The 16,241-nt window shown below is 41.4% G+C and overlaps 1 protein-coding gene across 5 annotated transcripts in view; it reads right to left on the bottom strand.

Moving 5' to 3' along the window:
- LOC143319279 (uncharacterized) overlaps positions 1-16,241 on the bottom strand; it is an 81,180-nt gene that overhangs the window by 45,937 nt on the left and 19,002 nt on the right. The window contains exon 1 of one of the 5 annotated variants that reach the window (XM_076728094.1): positions 3,044-3,246. The exons of the other annotated variants lie outside the window; for them this stretch is intronic. The gene's annotated coding sequence lies outside the window, so the exon portion shown is untranslated. Of the gene's footprint in view, positions 1-3,043; positions 3,247-16,241 lie in introns of those variants that run through there. 5 annotated transcript variants of the gene reach the window in all.

Below are 16,241 nucleotides of genomic sequence, written 5' to 3'. Positions count from 1 at the left end.
TGCTATTACTGCACACACATCTCTGCAGTCAGACAACAAACATGACACACACATAGTAATAATGTCACAAGCACCGAGAGCAAGAGAGAACAACACACACGGGTTGCAAGCAGAGGTGTATGAAGGACAGCAGTTCCATCAGCCTGCTGCATCACAAACACAAAGGACACCTCCAATTCAGCCAAAATGGTTGCCATAGAAATAAACAGACTGCTTAGTCATTGCGTAAAAAGATAAATGCAAATACTTAATAACCAGCTTGTGTAATTGTGCCATTAGGGTTTGTGTATGTTAACTGATGAAAGCATGTGTACATTTGATACATTTGAGCGCATGCATCTGCAATTCATTCTGTTCTGACATGACATAAACATTGTGTGATGTCATAACAGGAAATGTGACACTGGTGACAGGGTGTCTGTGTGTGTGTGTTCAGATGACATAAGGGAAACATACACATACATGCATTTCTCCCTGTGATTCCACAGTGGGGGTAGGAGAGAAACTGAGGTGGTCAGAGACATCAGGAAACACTAAGTCATATTAATGTAATTTTATCTACAATGGTCGAGACAGAGATTTTGCAGGAGGGACATGATATTAAAATCAATGAGTGTCTGGAAACTGTAAAAAATACGTCAGTCACTGCTGAAACAGAATGACACAGCAATCTTAATTGATAGTGAGAGCAGTGTGGACAGTAACTGCGTAGGTACTAAATGGAGAAACAGAGCTGGGTGGGCTGGCTACCAGTCCAATCAGGACTGATCCTGAGGTTATACAGCGTAGTGTGAATTGAGTGGTTACATAAGCAGCAAGCAGTCCCTCTCCAGCTCTGACACCACCACTATCTTAACGGATCAATACCTGTAGCCACAATAGTGCATGAGGACTCATTTGGACTGTGGCCTTATTAGCAGTGATATATGTACTACAGTGATGAATATACAAGGATATGTCTTAACTAGTGCAGCACTTATTTCTACCCAGAAAATAAATGCTTGGTGAAACAAAAATTGCACATTTTCAATACAGTACAGTAAAAACAGAGTTAAGACAGGTATGTCATTCTCCACAACACTGATTATTTGCCACATCACTAATTAATTAGTAAAGCGGAATGAAGTGTTTCCCCATCACTGAAATACAGGACCTGAACCTGTGATCTTTCCATATATGATTAGAAATCTTGAAACATTCTGAGATATACAGTGGTTTTATTTTGTGAACCACAATTCCAGCAAGAATCAGTAAGGTACTGGAGAACTCACTCAACCCCTATGCTCAACCTCAATTGACAGTTCTCTCAAAAATTAAATTGGTCTTAAAGCTGCAGTAGGTAACTTGTATAAAAGTAATTTTTTTGTCGTACTTCCTAAAACTGTCCGTATGCCCAGACAGCAGTACATGAAACTTGTAATCTGTGAAAAAAAAAAAAAACCAGCTCCATTGGTCCCACCTACTGCTCCTACTGCGATTTGCAAGAATCTACCGCGCCCAACACAAAACAACCAATCAGAGCCAGATGAGCATCTGAGGGAGTGTCTGACATCTGTCAATCACTACTCACACACGCTGTGAACCGCTCCCTCCCTCCACTCATGTTGCCAGCTGCCGCTCAGTCAAACAGCTCTGTGAGCGGCATCAGGAGGCTAGTGAAAGCTATGGCGGAGCAACAGCCACCCGCAAAGGAGAAACTGTCCATACCGCCGCTGCCAACAACAGCCTATACGGCTAAGACAACAAATAACCATAAAGCTAATATGCTGATTGTTACAGTAACACTCCGCAGTGCGTACGGTATGTTAGCAACTGTGATGTAGTGGACGGGCAGAGTTAGCTTGTTTCCGATGCTAAGGCTAACGTTACTGGTTGTCACGGCAGCAGCGCAGATGCCCCAGGGAGGAGGGGCTTGGAGGCAGGGCATGAGTGCAGTGGAGAGGGAGGGGGAGTGACGTGGAACTTGTGTTGGTTCACATTTTCAGGCTAAGTCTGCTCTCTTCTCGATCTTACCTACTGCAGCTTTAAAGCTTCCTTCTACCCATTGATGCAGTTGGTGGGTGTAGTGAGGATGGAGTTTTTCAAATGTTTTTTATTCATTTATTTATTTTTTTTTTGTCATGTAATAATTACAAGAGCTCATCATGACGACCATCTATTTAGGTCTCATAAGTTTCATGCAATGATGCAATGCATGATGAAACTTAAAAACATTCCTATTTAAATGTATGTCTATCAGCTACATAGGCAAATAAGTTGAGATGACTTCAACATTAAAATGCATTTTACATTTACATGCATTTCACTGTTACTTCAATTAAGTTGACTCTACTGTGCTGTTTCCTCTACTGCCTATGGAGACCAGCCTGCCATTAGACAACCGAGCGACACAACAAAGAAACATCAGCAGACACATCAGACAGACTGAAACACATGTTAATCACTCCCAAAGCAATCTCAAGTCAACGGGTATTGTCTAGGCAGAGACAGGTTAATGATAGTGTGCTACTGTAAGCTTCACTGTTGTATAAGCTTCACTATATTGCTTTGAAATTAACAGACCCCCTGTTGGTGCTCGTTGAGATACAACATCAACTTGTTATTCTCCACATTAAAAACCCAATTACTGTTTTATTATTATGACAAAACGTGCAGGAATTTGTCCTGAACTTCACATTAACTTGGAGGATCCTGAGCACATACTGAAAAATGGTAAGTCTATGCTATAGGTGAAAGTTTGAATACTTCTAAAAGAAGTCACATTTAGAACAAAACAATTATGGTGTAATGATATTATAATAATACGACTGACTATAAAGTAAATTAGTTAAATACAATACTTTAAGCCAAGTAGCTGGAAATGATGTACCATAAGTAGTTCATGTTAAGTGGGTTGTTTTGCAAGACCTGTGCCCCAGAGTTTACACGCACGCAGACACACACGCATGCACACATGCCAAGTACACAAATGAAGTGGAAAACACACATGCAGGGCCTACACACACGGATTTCGTGCATAACTGTTGTCACAGCCATAACTCACTGTTCTGTCTCCTTCTCAGGCTTCACTGCCATGAAGAGCACATCGAGCTAAAGAAATTATGGAAGCTCCATCAGCTCGCTCACACTCCTTGCTTGAGATGCACTTGCACTTGGCTGGCTGTCCTCACACATTCGATCCTCCTCCTCACACACAACCCTTGCTGTACTGCACGTTCATATGTCGTATCTTATCCCACCACTGCTGTGTGTAAAAGTGTGTGTGAGCACAAGTGAGGCTACGCAGGCTGTGATGGTGGTTGAAAGAGGGAGGGAGGAGATGGGGAGAGGAAGGGAGAGAGAGAGAGTGAGAGAGAAAAAGAGACATACGCCTTCCCTTTTTGGTTCTGAAACACAAGCATGCTGCTCAGTGCTGCAGTAACAAGAAACTGTGTGTGTGTGTGTGTGTGTGTGTGTGTGTGTGTGTGTGTGTGTGTGTGTGTGTGTTGGCTGTTGGCTAAGCTGCATTGGGCCATCTCTCTGTTACTGGCTGTAGGAGTCTGAAGGGGAAACAGAAAGGAAGGTTTTGGACCAAAGAAGAAAGAGGGAATGAGAGTACTGGAAAAGCAACCCATGTCATCTTTTGGAGAGGACAGCAGGAGAAGGAGGAGTTGAAAAGGCACTGGTGAGCCACTAACAGATCTCAGTAAGATTACAAATTGGTCTTGTATGTCCTGCCAATAGAGTGAAAAAAAAGCAAAACAAGCGAATGAGCAAAGGCCTTGATCCAAGCAGTAGAGTGCTACTGGTGTTTTTTTTCCCATCCACATAGCTTGATAACACTTTGCAGCTATTTTCTTTTATAGTCCAGAACTCAGGTTTTCACAAGGACACAGGAAACACTGTCATGCACTCACACACAGACACACACTGGCCTTGATTTCTGTACTAATTCTGTCACTCCAATAGTGTGAGGAGCTGTAACCGTTGTGCAGAAAAGAAGTCCAGTCATAAATAAACATTTTTGACCTTTGACAAATTGGTTCCTGTGGGCTGTGGGCATTATGTTAGAATGGTTAGATACTAAAATGAACAGGATGCAAAAGTTTGGCTTCATTTTGGGGCAATTTTTTGTCAACATCTGAAATGTCACTACTGTATCAACTAGACACACTTTCATCGGTTTGATGAAAAGTGTGTGATTTTAACACTGTCAATTTGGTGTAGTACTGTAGTAATATGGCCAACATTAGCTGATGATAACTCCAAAAATCACTTCCTGAGGCCTTTTTCTGATGGGTGTGACTTATTTGGATGTTCAAAGTTGTTTCAATTAGTGCAAATCATCTGGGTTACCTAACGTATTTTAGATTGTTTAACAGTACTTCACAAGGTAAACTAGTTTTGATGCTAACATTTAACAAAGTCACTCTGTGTAATGCCAAAGGGTTACCAATTGTGTCAAACTCATGAAGAATTGTTTTTAATGTTACACCACATTTACTGCAAAGTTCAGTCCAGTGGTGGAAGAAGTGCTGATATGTTACTTAAATAAAAGTAACAATATGACAGTGTAGAAACATAAGTATCAAAAGAAAAAGTACTCACTATTCAAAATGGCCCCTTTATATTTAATTATGCAGCCTAACAAGGTACCAAAACATTTTTTTTTCATCATCTTATACTGGCAATAGACTTAAACTGTCAAGTTTTTTTGCTGTAATTTATCATTATGTAAGTAGTAGGAATGGCTACAGCGCAATGACACCATCAGTATTTCGACTGGTTCCCTTTAAGCCTTGTTTTCACTATGCAAATTTTGTCTCCCACCAGGTACATTCTCCTGGGAAAATGAAGGCTGCTTGGCGATTCAGTCCAGCTGGTACGGTTTCTATCTGCTTTCATGTCTCCATTATAGACTTAATGAATGAATAAACTAATACTTTATCTCCTAATGTTTACTTCTTCTTTCTTCACCCCAACACCAACACCTGCTGTAATTACTTGTAAGTGTGAGTGAAACAATACTCAACCTATGTTTTTACTCAATATAAAATTTTTCTTTTTTCACTTAACATCTTTTCAGTGAACATGCTTCTTTGGAAATAAATTCAGTGTATCCTATGCTTTTTGGTAGTTGCTGGGCTCAGAGGCAAATGTAAAGCAATCCACTTGTGTGTTTCCACTTTAAGATAATTGGTACACACAAATTGTTATCCGGTGCAACAAGATGAAAAATATTTTGTTCAAGGACTTCAAGGGCTCACCGGGTACTTTTCCAACCTGTGTAGGACTCATCAGCATCATACCTCAAAACACCTGTGAAGTTATGTAATCTACAACAATGCCTGATTTAAAAAAAAAAAAAAAATCAACATAACTAGAGTAGTTACATAAATGTAGTGAAGTTATTTCCCTCTGTAATGTAGTTCAGTATAAGTATATAGTATATAGTAGCATACATTTAATCTAATTAGGTGCATTTTTCAGGTACTTGTACTTAAGAGCAATACCAAAATTAATTTCCACCAGTGCTTCAGTCTCACTGCTCCCAAAAAAAATGTGGGCAACATTTTGCATTGAAAAACTCCTGTAGACCCTGTACACTAAGCTGCTTTGCACCAAACAGCAGACAAAAACACTTAGTAGGTGCAGAGCCAGACATTTGTTTGAGAGTTGGTTAAGATCAAAAGAGATTTTAAAAGGAGAATAAATACTGAACTTAAACTTGTGAAGTGGCCAGAAACATGATCCCAGATGAGTGTTAAAGTTGCTCTCTGGCTGCTGAATGTGACTGGAAGTGAGACGTGAGACTGCTTAAAGTGTCATAAATAATTCTGAATTGAATGCATGGGGTTTATGAAAGCTATTTGTATAATATTATTTTCAGAAGTGTATGTAATTGTGTCTAAGATTATTTGGTTTGGCATAAAAGGGCTTCACATCATGCTCCAGTGGTGCCCCACACCAGCTGAGTTAAATTCCAGCAATCGTGCTCCAGCTCAGTGAAGAAAACAGTGAAAACCTTTAACTTCACTGTACATGTGAGTAGAAAACACCAACTGGCTATGCTTAACCACATGAACATGCAATGCCGGTTCCATGTGACTTTACATTATGAATATAATATGAATCACTTTCTGAGAGAGCAGTGCAGACGGGAATGAATTAACAACAGAATAATGTGATTAACTTGTGATCTTCACAAAAGGCCTTGAAGTGCTCTACAAGTGAAGCTGACAAGGTCACGTGAACTGAATTTTAAGCTTTTGAAGCACGCAAAGGCTCAGGGGACAATACACGTGTGTATAAACATGCAGCACACACATGATTTAGCAGATATGGTTGAAAATGGAAACATTCTATAATCTGACATTAGCTAGGGTTAACACGTTCCAGTAGACTGCTGCCAGACCAGCCTAACGTCAGTTAAAAGTTAAATTCAAGTCAGCTGAGTTCTGCATGGAAAATAACCACAGAGAGAAACAGACTTATTGTGGTTTGGGAGTTTCAGGTGAACTTGTGGAAGCCATTACTGTATGGTGGGTGTGTGGTGCTGTCAGGGGATTCAGAGTGAACCTCAGATTGAAAAAAGAAAGACATGAAAAAAATATGGGCATTGAAAAACATTAAAATATGAAAAATATCGAAATCAGATAAGTATAAAATGTATAAAATATGTGAGATATCTTTAAAATAAGCACAACAACAAATAAGCACATTATATGCATATATGCTGATGTTTTAGCCTAGTGGCTAGGCTAACAGACAACTCACACAACTACTATGCTCTGCGTGTTACTAAAGACTGCAAACAAAAAGATTGCTGACCTTTCTGATTAACTGCATGAGACCCCTCCACTTTTCCACAGCTTTCCTCCTGCTCAACACCAAACCATCAGTCATCCTGGGTGAAAGTGGTCAGTGGTTGCAAAAGAGACCTGGACAGGGATACCTCACCCATTCTCCTATTCTCACACTGGCATGTGGAGCAGGGCATTTTAGCAGAATCCTTAGTCTCCACATTTTGCTCCAGTCTACCTGCACTAACAATATAGATTGTATTGATAATTTGAATCTGTTTTGAGATCGCTCTTCCCTCTTAAAGAGTGATGGAGTCCAACAGGCTGGGCAGGCACATGTTTGTGGCTAACTTGCAGCATGCTGTACAGTCCTCTCCATGTGATGTCACCCTCTCATGGGAATTATCCTCCTGTAGACTGTTATCAGGTATCAGGTGTTGTTGCACAGCACATGGCACATAGATGTAGGAACAAACTCTGCTTGCAAAAATACTTGTAACTACACACACAACCTGTCATACATTCAAACAACATCCGGTCTATCACCAAGTCTCACAGACCACAAACTGGACTATTTATATCTCATGGAAACCTGGCAGCCACGGAACGATCTTCTGCAGCTAAATTTAGCAGCTCCACCAGGATTTGTTTATATATACAAACCCTGCTATTTGGGCAGGGAAGGTGGTCTAATCCATAATCAGGAATATTAATTTCTTTATCGCAGCCACTCACTGATTCTCTACACTGAAAAAAGGAGACTGGCCACCTCTTGGATTTATGTAAACATCTTGGGTGTATTTAACAGAACTGCCTCATGTTCTCACATTAAGTGTAACCCTATGGTGTAGAAACTACATGATATGCAGACAGGGTACATGAATTTGTTAGGATCATGTTGGAATGCAGTGTCAATAATGTAGCGATGTTAATTATCGTGATACTGCACGCGATTTCATGCACACTTTATTTACATTGTTGGTAGAGGAATTCAACCATCTCAGTCAAATCCAACGGCTCACGGTACAGTACGCCACTATTTCGGTCGGTAAGTCTTGATTTTCAAATTGAATATTGTCAAAATCTTAGCCAAACGTTACCATGTAATGTTTACATTGAATAAGTGCCGTGAGCTTATTTGCTCGCACTGTTTTATCACTGTATTTCATTTGAATTTGTTTTTTGAGCGGGAGCTGTTAATGTCACATATAACTTAACTCTGCCACGCTCCTAACATACTTTGGTCTTCTGTTTGAATTGGTTTGCCAACTGACTGTTCAGTTACATTGTGTGTTGACTGCACTGCAGCGTGAGTGAGATTTGGCCATTGAACAGCCTCTGCTATTGTCATTAGCGGCATTAAGTTAGCTACCCCCCTCTCTTTGCTCTTAAAGTTACCATAATTATAATGCATTACAGATTTGATTGAATCGCTCACCACACGCATACACACACTGGCCACCTCATTAATACATCTGTGAAATCGAAACTCTGCCATAGGTTCAACTTCTGCCTGTATATATTGTCAGACAGGTGATTAATGTAATCGGTTTAGCTGGTATGGTGTATTTGAGTGGACTATTTCGTGTTTCTGAATGTTTCTGATATTTTGCCCCAGTCATGTATTGGAACAAAATACTAGAAAAATGCTCAATACAGTACACTCCATCACTCCAGCACAATTAAATATATTAATTCTAAGTATAGCAATCATTAATCTGATCTTTTGCAATCAGTAATTGGTTTGACCACTAGCTTGTGTCACACCTTGTGAATTGCTGGTCATAAGTAGTTGAGGAAATCCTCATTAGACTTAAAGGTTCACCCTCTTACTGTTGTGTATACCTTCCCCTTGTTGTTCTCTATCTTTGATATTTCAAGAATGCATTTTTTGAATCAAACACATTTTGTCCTCACTAAACATTAATGCTTCTTTGTTTCCATTTTTACAGTGAATGGTGCTAGAAGTGTTCCAGTGACACAGAGTGAATGTGGCAATGCAAGGCCTGCCCTTCAGCTTTTCTGAGTACGTCCCATTTTCTGAAGCATTATCGAGTGAGACATAGACATTACGGGAATAACAATCGTATTCCATGTGTGCATGCAAGCTGCCCATGCACTTTTAGAACGTGAAATGCACTATTAATTCATTTGAATATATGTCATGTTATTAAAACTAGTCGTCATCAGTCAGAGAGATGTACATTTAGCTGCCATTTGTGTCCTTGTAAGGATCTTGTGTCTGAGAAGGATTACTGGACTGATGTTAATGCACACTTGAAGAAAAATGACATTGTAACTTGTATATTCTTGGATTGCAAATTTGAAAAAAACACCTTAGGATCTTTTAAATCCCACAAGAGCAGGAAACACAGGTCTTATTCACCAAAAGATCTTAAACTAGGAATTGTGGTATCAGCCACCCTTGCTTCGCCAGAATGTACTTCCAATACTTCTGATGATGACATCGGTAAGGATCCTCAGGCAGGTTGCAGTGCTGATGCTCTAAATGACCTCCTAGATGTAATTGAGCACAGTTTGGCAGCAGCTTTGTTAAAATTAGAACATTTTTCCCATGTACTGTGCAGAGCAATCAATGATTTTTTGGTAGAACTTCACCACTTAACTGGCTGTTTCTCATAGTCTCATGCTGAAGGCTGTCATAGAGGCAATAATCTCCTCCCTGTGCTCAACAAATCCTCTATAAGGCCATAGAGAAGGGTGGGCCTTTGAGTTCTGCATGTCAACGTAAGCAATATTACAAGGCAAAATTTAATGTTGTTGAACCAGTTGAATATATTTTGGATGCGAAAGAGAACAAAACATTACAGTATATCCCCATCCTAGAATCCTTGCAAGTGCTGCTGAGCAGGAAAGATATTGTGGATAGTTAGTTATCACGAAACACAAAGGGAGACAGAGACTGGAAAATAAATTGCGTATAGGTCTTATATGGATGGCCTGCATTGTAAGGAAAATAGTTTGTTGTCAGGGGAAGACCTAAGTTTATCCATAACTTTGTATGCTGATGACTTTGAGGTCTGTAACCCTTTGGTCACCTCCTGCAAAACCCACAAACTTTGGTACTGAACAACCTACCTCCAGGGTCTCATTCTAGTTTGTACTCAATTTAGAGTCCCTAATATGTGACCTGAGGTCTTTGGAAGCATTTTTGTCCCAGAACTGGACAAATCACTGAAGGGTACAGTGCAGACTACTGTTGCTGACAATTTAGGAGCACATGGAATAGCAGGCTTTGTGGAGAATCCCTTCTTTTGTCGTTTTTGTACAGCACCAGCTTCAGACATTCAATCATATGTTGTTATGTCAGGAACTTTCAGCCTCAGAACAAAAGAAACACATGAAACCCCTGTAAGACCAGCCCTAGATAGAGGCAGTAGCTTTTTTGGAGTTAGAAGAGCCTGTCCTTTTTCTGGAGCACTTTCTCATGTTCATGTCGTCAGTGGCTACCCTCCTGACATTGCTAATGATGATTTGAAGGTACTGTGCCGGTTGAAATAGCACATTTCCTCACATTACTGATACCAAAGATGTATATCACCTTGGATGATATAAAGAGTTCCATTCTGCATTTCCCATACAAGTGAAAAGACAAAACCAATAAGCCTCATACTTTGCCACAAAATCTTTCAAGCAGGAAAACCATAGGGGGCAATGCCCATGAAAATCGGTGCTTGTTAAGATTGTTCCCATTTCGGATTGGCCCCAAGAGTCCTGAACGTGAGCCAGTATGGCAGGCCTTGTTGGATCTAAAACAGATTGTTGAGCTAGTGGTTACCCCAGTTCATAGTAATGAGTCTATCGCTTACCTTGAGAGCAAAATTTCAGATCATCGACAAAGGTATCAAGAGGTGTTTCCTGACAAAAAATTGCTCCCCAAACAGCACTACATAGAACATTACCCAAAAGTAATACAGCTTTTTGGGCCTCTCGTGGGACTTAAGACCATCAGGTTTAAGGCAAAGCACAGTTTCTTTAAAAAAGTTATGAAACACACCAGTTGCTTTAAAAATGTGCCTCTGTCTCTGGCTGTGAAACATCAGTTTATGATTGATTACCACTTGTCATCTCCAAATATTGATAGACCAGTGCTGGATGTGTCAGATGTATCCACTGTCCCAGTACATGTTTTGAAGGAAGAGCTAGGTCAAGCTTTTAAACAGAGAAATCCTTGTGTATCTAAAATAAACCTTACAAAAAAATGTTTGGAGCAAGGGAATACACTACAGACCAGGTATGATAGTGGCATATGGTTCTGAGGGTGGCTTGCCTGAATTTGGGGAAATCCATCAATTATGCATTTTGCAGCAGAGACTGTTTTTTGTGTTGAAACAGCTGTGTGGATGGTATTGTGAGCATTATGGAGCCTTTCAGCTGATTCCATCTCCAGCATGAGAACTTGCTGTTGTGGAAGTCTCTGAACTTTCTGATGAATATCCATTGGCAGCCTATGTAGTTGGGGGTGTGCGGATGGTGACCTTGAAGAGATCAATCTGTGTCTTTAGGTAAGATAATGTAAAAATCATTGCGCCTACAGGTGCATACAGTCTTTAAAAGGAGGCCCAGGGTTCTCATGGACACACAATTCCACCTAAAGCTATTTAAAAAAAAAAAAAAAGATTTCAAGATTTTGAAATGTTTGGTATTATTGTTACATATTTTTTTAAAAAGCCGCATTTGAACTAATGGGATATAACAATGATGGCAGGACAGTGGAATAAATTATTTCAACTTGAACTATTCTGCTATACGGGCTTCAGCAGTGGTTTGGTTTGCAAAACAGCAAACTGTTTCACCAATAATCAGGGTCAGGTGATCAGGTGTTACGTGATTGAGCAGATTGGCGTGGCGAACAGCAGGAGAGCTGGTGAGGGAAAGTGGCAGCGACAGCGCATTGATGTATGTGTTTGAAATGGAAAGACAAAAAAAGTGAGTAAGAATCCCCTTATATCAACATGACCTTTGCAACCATGTCTGCATCATAATAAAAGTTTATTTTTTTATTCCACTCTTTTGTATATACCTACTGTTTTTACTCTATCCGCTTTGTTGGTGCTGCTGTAAACTGGAATTTCCCCTTGCGGGACAAACGAAGGAATATTGAATTGAACCAACAAGCAGCAAACCCCTGCAGAGCAGAAAGTAAACAAGGCAGCCAGGCACCTCAAATTGTTTATGCAGGTGCACCTGAGCTAAAGATATAAATTCTGCCAGGGCTAGAATTGTACATTTCTACAAATCTGTGAGAAGTGAGAAGAACAAAGGAGAGGACAGCAACCATAGGGCTGGGCGATATGGCTGAAAACTGTATCACGATATAAGCGTTTTATATCGGTCGATATAGATAATTATTGATATTTTTTATGACCTATTTAAAATAAGGACCAGGAGACAAATACATTAAATTTAAACATTTTTATTTTAAATTTAACCTTCCTCTGATTATAATCCCCTAAACTATCAAGGCAGAAAGGAAAGGAAACGTCAACACAACCATGGAATACACTTAAATAATAAATAGAAATAAAAGTGTAAAAATGTAAACAGAGAGAAACCTGATAATTTTTTTTCTGCAGGTTTAGTGACAGGAAGTTCCACCATGGATTTATTTATTGCTGAGGACATTTTGGGGCAGGTCTTACAGTACACGAATGTTTACGGCCGGCGAATGTTTAGCGATGCCTGGGGAGACATCACCATGGTGGAGCTGCGAGCCTTCATCGGCCTGCTAATTCTGGCTGGGGTGTACTGGTCACGAAATGAATCCACAAAAAGCCTGTAGGCAGAGGGGCACAGGCAGAGCCATCTTCCCGGCCACAATGGCCAGGAAAGTGTTTGAAAAATAGCCGCAGCCATCAGATTTGATGACAAACTGACAAGACCGAGACGGCAAAGGGAGGGCAAGCTGACGGCTATTTGGCTGGTGTGGGAGAGGTGGCAACCACGGCTCCAGCAAATGTTCAACTTGGGAGTGGATTGTGAGTGGATGAGAAGCTGGTTCCACTCAGGGGCCACTGCTGCTTCCGGCAGTACATTCCGCAAGCCGGCCCGCAACGGGATAAAAGTGTGGGTCTGCTGCGATGCCCAGACCTCCTATTCGTGGCGAATGTCGGTTTATACGGGGAAGGACGAGGGAGCCCGTCGGGAGGTCAACCTGGGGAAGAGGTTCATGCTGGAGATGGTGGAGGGGCTGGAAGGGCACACCGTGACCTGTGACAATTTTTTCACGTCCCACAGTCTGGGGGAAGAGCTGCTCAGGAAGAAGATTGGCATGGTGGCGCAACAAGTCCAAGTTGCCCTGAAGCTGCTGGGTATCAGGCAGCGGCCTGTCCTCTCCTCCCTCTTCGCCTTCACGGCGACACACACGGCTATGTCCTACATGAGGACGAGGGGGAAAACGTCTTCCTCATGAGCACGAAACATCGTGAGGCGCCAGTTAGTCACAAAGTCCAGAAAAAAACAAAAATAATAACGGACTACAACCACAACAAAGGCGGTGTTGACAATCTTGATAAGGTAGGCTTCTATTATTATTTATAATTATCCTCACATGATTTATATTATTATTACTCCGCTAACTGTTAAACTCTGTGGACCTTCACCCTCTGTTATTGCTGTCACATTCAGACCATTCAAGTCATTAAGCATTTTCATCACTGAACTTTGGTCAGTTTTGAATGCCCATTGTGCACTGTCTCCTAATATTATCCTAATGGGGGATTTTAAGATTCATTTTAATAACAATGAAAATATGTTCACAAAAGATTTAAAAGCTATGTTTGACTGCTTCAATCTAACACAACATAATAACTGCACAACCCACACCAAGGGCCATATCCTTACTTAGTCTGTTGTTCTGGCATCACACCTTATAACATCAACTATGCTGAACTACTCATCTCATACCACAATTTCAGACATGTTAACTCAGAACATTTCATCAGTTTGATTACCTCAAACCCCACTCCTGCTCCCACCCCCTCACTCCTGGACAACTCCAATGACAGTTTATCTATTGCACTTTATACTGTGGCCCCTCTGAAAACACAGGCTGTCTTATTTGCCCATTCTGCTCCCTGGTGCACACCTGAACTACATCAGCTCAAGACTTTAGGCTCTGCATCAAGACAGACTTGCTCTTCATAATCAAAAGTTTTGTGATCATGTACAAAAATGCTCTCTCGATAGCTAAAACATCTTATTATACAAATATCATAATATCAATATGGGCTGGCTGTGGCTCAGGAGGTATTGGGCAAGATTCTGAACCCCAATACTGCCCCCGTTGCTGTGCCATCGGTGTGTGAATTCATATGTGCATCGCTTTGGATAAAAACGTCTGCCAAATGACTAATTGCAACTGTAATACAGGTGAAGACAATCCTCTCTTCTCCACTTCTCCACAGTGAAAAGGCGGCTGGCCTATGCCAATATCATGCAGACCAACATCAGTGTCATGAAAATGCCCCCATCCACTGCTGTATGGGACTTCAGACACAAAAACAGCCCATGTCAAGACGAATAACGATATATATGTAACTGATTCTGGTCTACTCTCTATCCTCTCTACCCTCCTGGACCTCACCATAGCAATTTGATACTGTATCCAGTCAGCTCCTAATGGGTTGTCTGGCCTGCACTGGAGTTAGGGGCACTGTATGTTCCTTGCTGACAGGCCACATTCTGTAAAAATACACAGAAAACTCCATAGTTCACAGAGTTCCATTACGCTGATGACACACAGCTTTATATGTCCACTGAGCTCACTTCTACTTTCCCCTGCAGGACACTCACAGCTACCTATAATTCAACAGTAGTGCAACTGAACTACTCCTCATTGACTCTACATTTACCCTTTCAAAAACTAATATTGGTTCACTCCCCACCAAAACTCCACAAAAGTTAAAAGTCTTGTTATTATCCTGGACAGTACCCTCTCTTTCTCCAGTCACATAAACAACGTCTACCAGATTGCCTGTTCCCATTTGCCAAACACCTCCAAATTACGGCCTGTTTTAACGCCAACTGTGGGTTGTCCAGCAGTCAGAGAGTTGGTGGTTTGATTCCTCCTTCAGCTCCTCCAGTCTGCATGTCGAAGTGTCCTTGTGCAAGATACTGAACCCAAATTGGTCCCGATGTTTTCGTCAGTGGTGTGTGTGTGTGAATGGGTGAATGTGGCATGTGTTCTAAAGTGCTTTGGGTGGTCAAAATAGACTGAAAAAGCTCTATAACTCTATAACTGCAGCTCATTAAGCATTTACTGCAAAACATCACACTTTGACTGCTGCAATGCAATTGCATTGTTTACACATGCAAGGAGATGATTGCATTGTGTAAACCCATGCTGCCACCTGGAGAGAGGATTGTAGTCCTGGTTAAGTTGAAGAGGCAACGTCGGAGCTGCAGAGCTGGAGCTAAATGGAGGGCCGAGGCACGAAGATACAGACTGTCCATTGCAGTGATCATCACAGGGAACGTGAGGCCTTTGGCGAATAAGAGCTTGTTGCGCTGGTTACGACACAGTGGGAATACCGACTGTCTAGCATAACGTCCTTTACTGAGACGTGGCTTCACTCACACGTCTCAGACTGGAGCGTGGAGGTATCTGGCTTCAGCTGTGTGCGGGCACACAGAGATGTGTGGGAGGAGGAATTGCACAGTTTGTGAATGAGAAGTGGTGTAATCCCAGATATGTTACCATTGAGAAATGTTTCTGTAGCCTGGACAATGACCTGCTTGCTGTGGGGATGCAGCCTTATTTGCCTTGGCAGTTGACATCCACCATTGCGATCACTGTTTACATCCCTCCGAAGGCTGACAGAGGAGCAGCACATGACATCATCCACTCCACTGCTACAAACGCAGCAACGAAACACGTTTATATGTCATTACTAGGGACTTTAAACACTTTGGACAAAATTCTGCTGACACAAATGGTCTAACTGGACACCAGAGGCAACACCACACTACTGTTATGCCCCCCCCAAATAGGGCTGATCATAGCCTGGTGTTGTTAACACCTCAGTATGTCCCTCTTGTCCAGAGGCCAGTCCAGAGTGTATACATCAAATTCTGTGAACAGACCATACTGCCAACCCAGACTGTACGCTACTTTCCCAACAGCAAGCCCAGGATCACCAGTGATCTGAAAAGAACTAGCCAACTCAGTTGCGACTTTGGAAAACAGTGTGTTAGAGGTGAAGCAAAATACACGAAAGGAGGAAGCTGAAAACCGGATAATGTCGGTGGAAGAGCACCTGGAGAAAAATAACACAGTTAATCAACGCCATGAAACGCATTGCCTACCTGGAGTCAAAGACCGAAGACCTGGAGAATCGGAGCTGAAGAAAAAAAACCTGCAGTTGTTTTGCCTCTGGGAGGGTGCTGAGGGAAACCGGTCACTTTTAGAGTTCATACATGAGATGCTGCCAAGCTGGT

Source organism: Chaetodon auriga, chromosome 4, assembly GCF_051107435.1.
Source record: "Chaetodon auriga isolate fChaAug3 chromosome 4, fChaAug3.hap1, whole genome shotgun sequence".
NCBI classification, from domain to species: domain Eukaryota; kingdom Metazoa; phylum Chordata; class Actinopteri; order Chaetodontiformes; family Chaetodontidae; genus Chaetodon; species Chaetodon auriga.
Note: the sequence above shows the minus strand (reverse complement) of the source record. Positions and strands in the feature narration are given on the sequence as shown.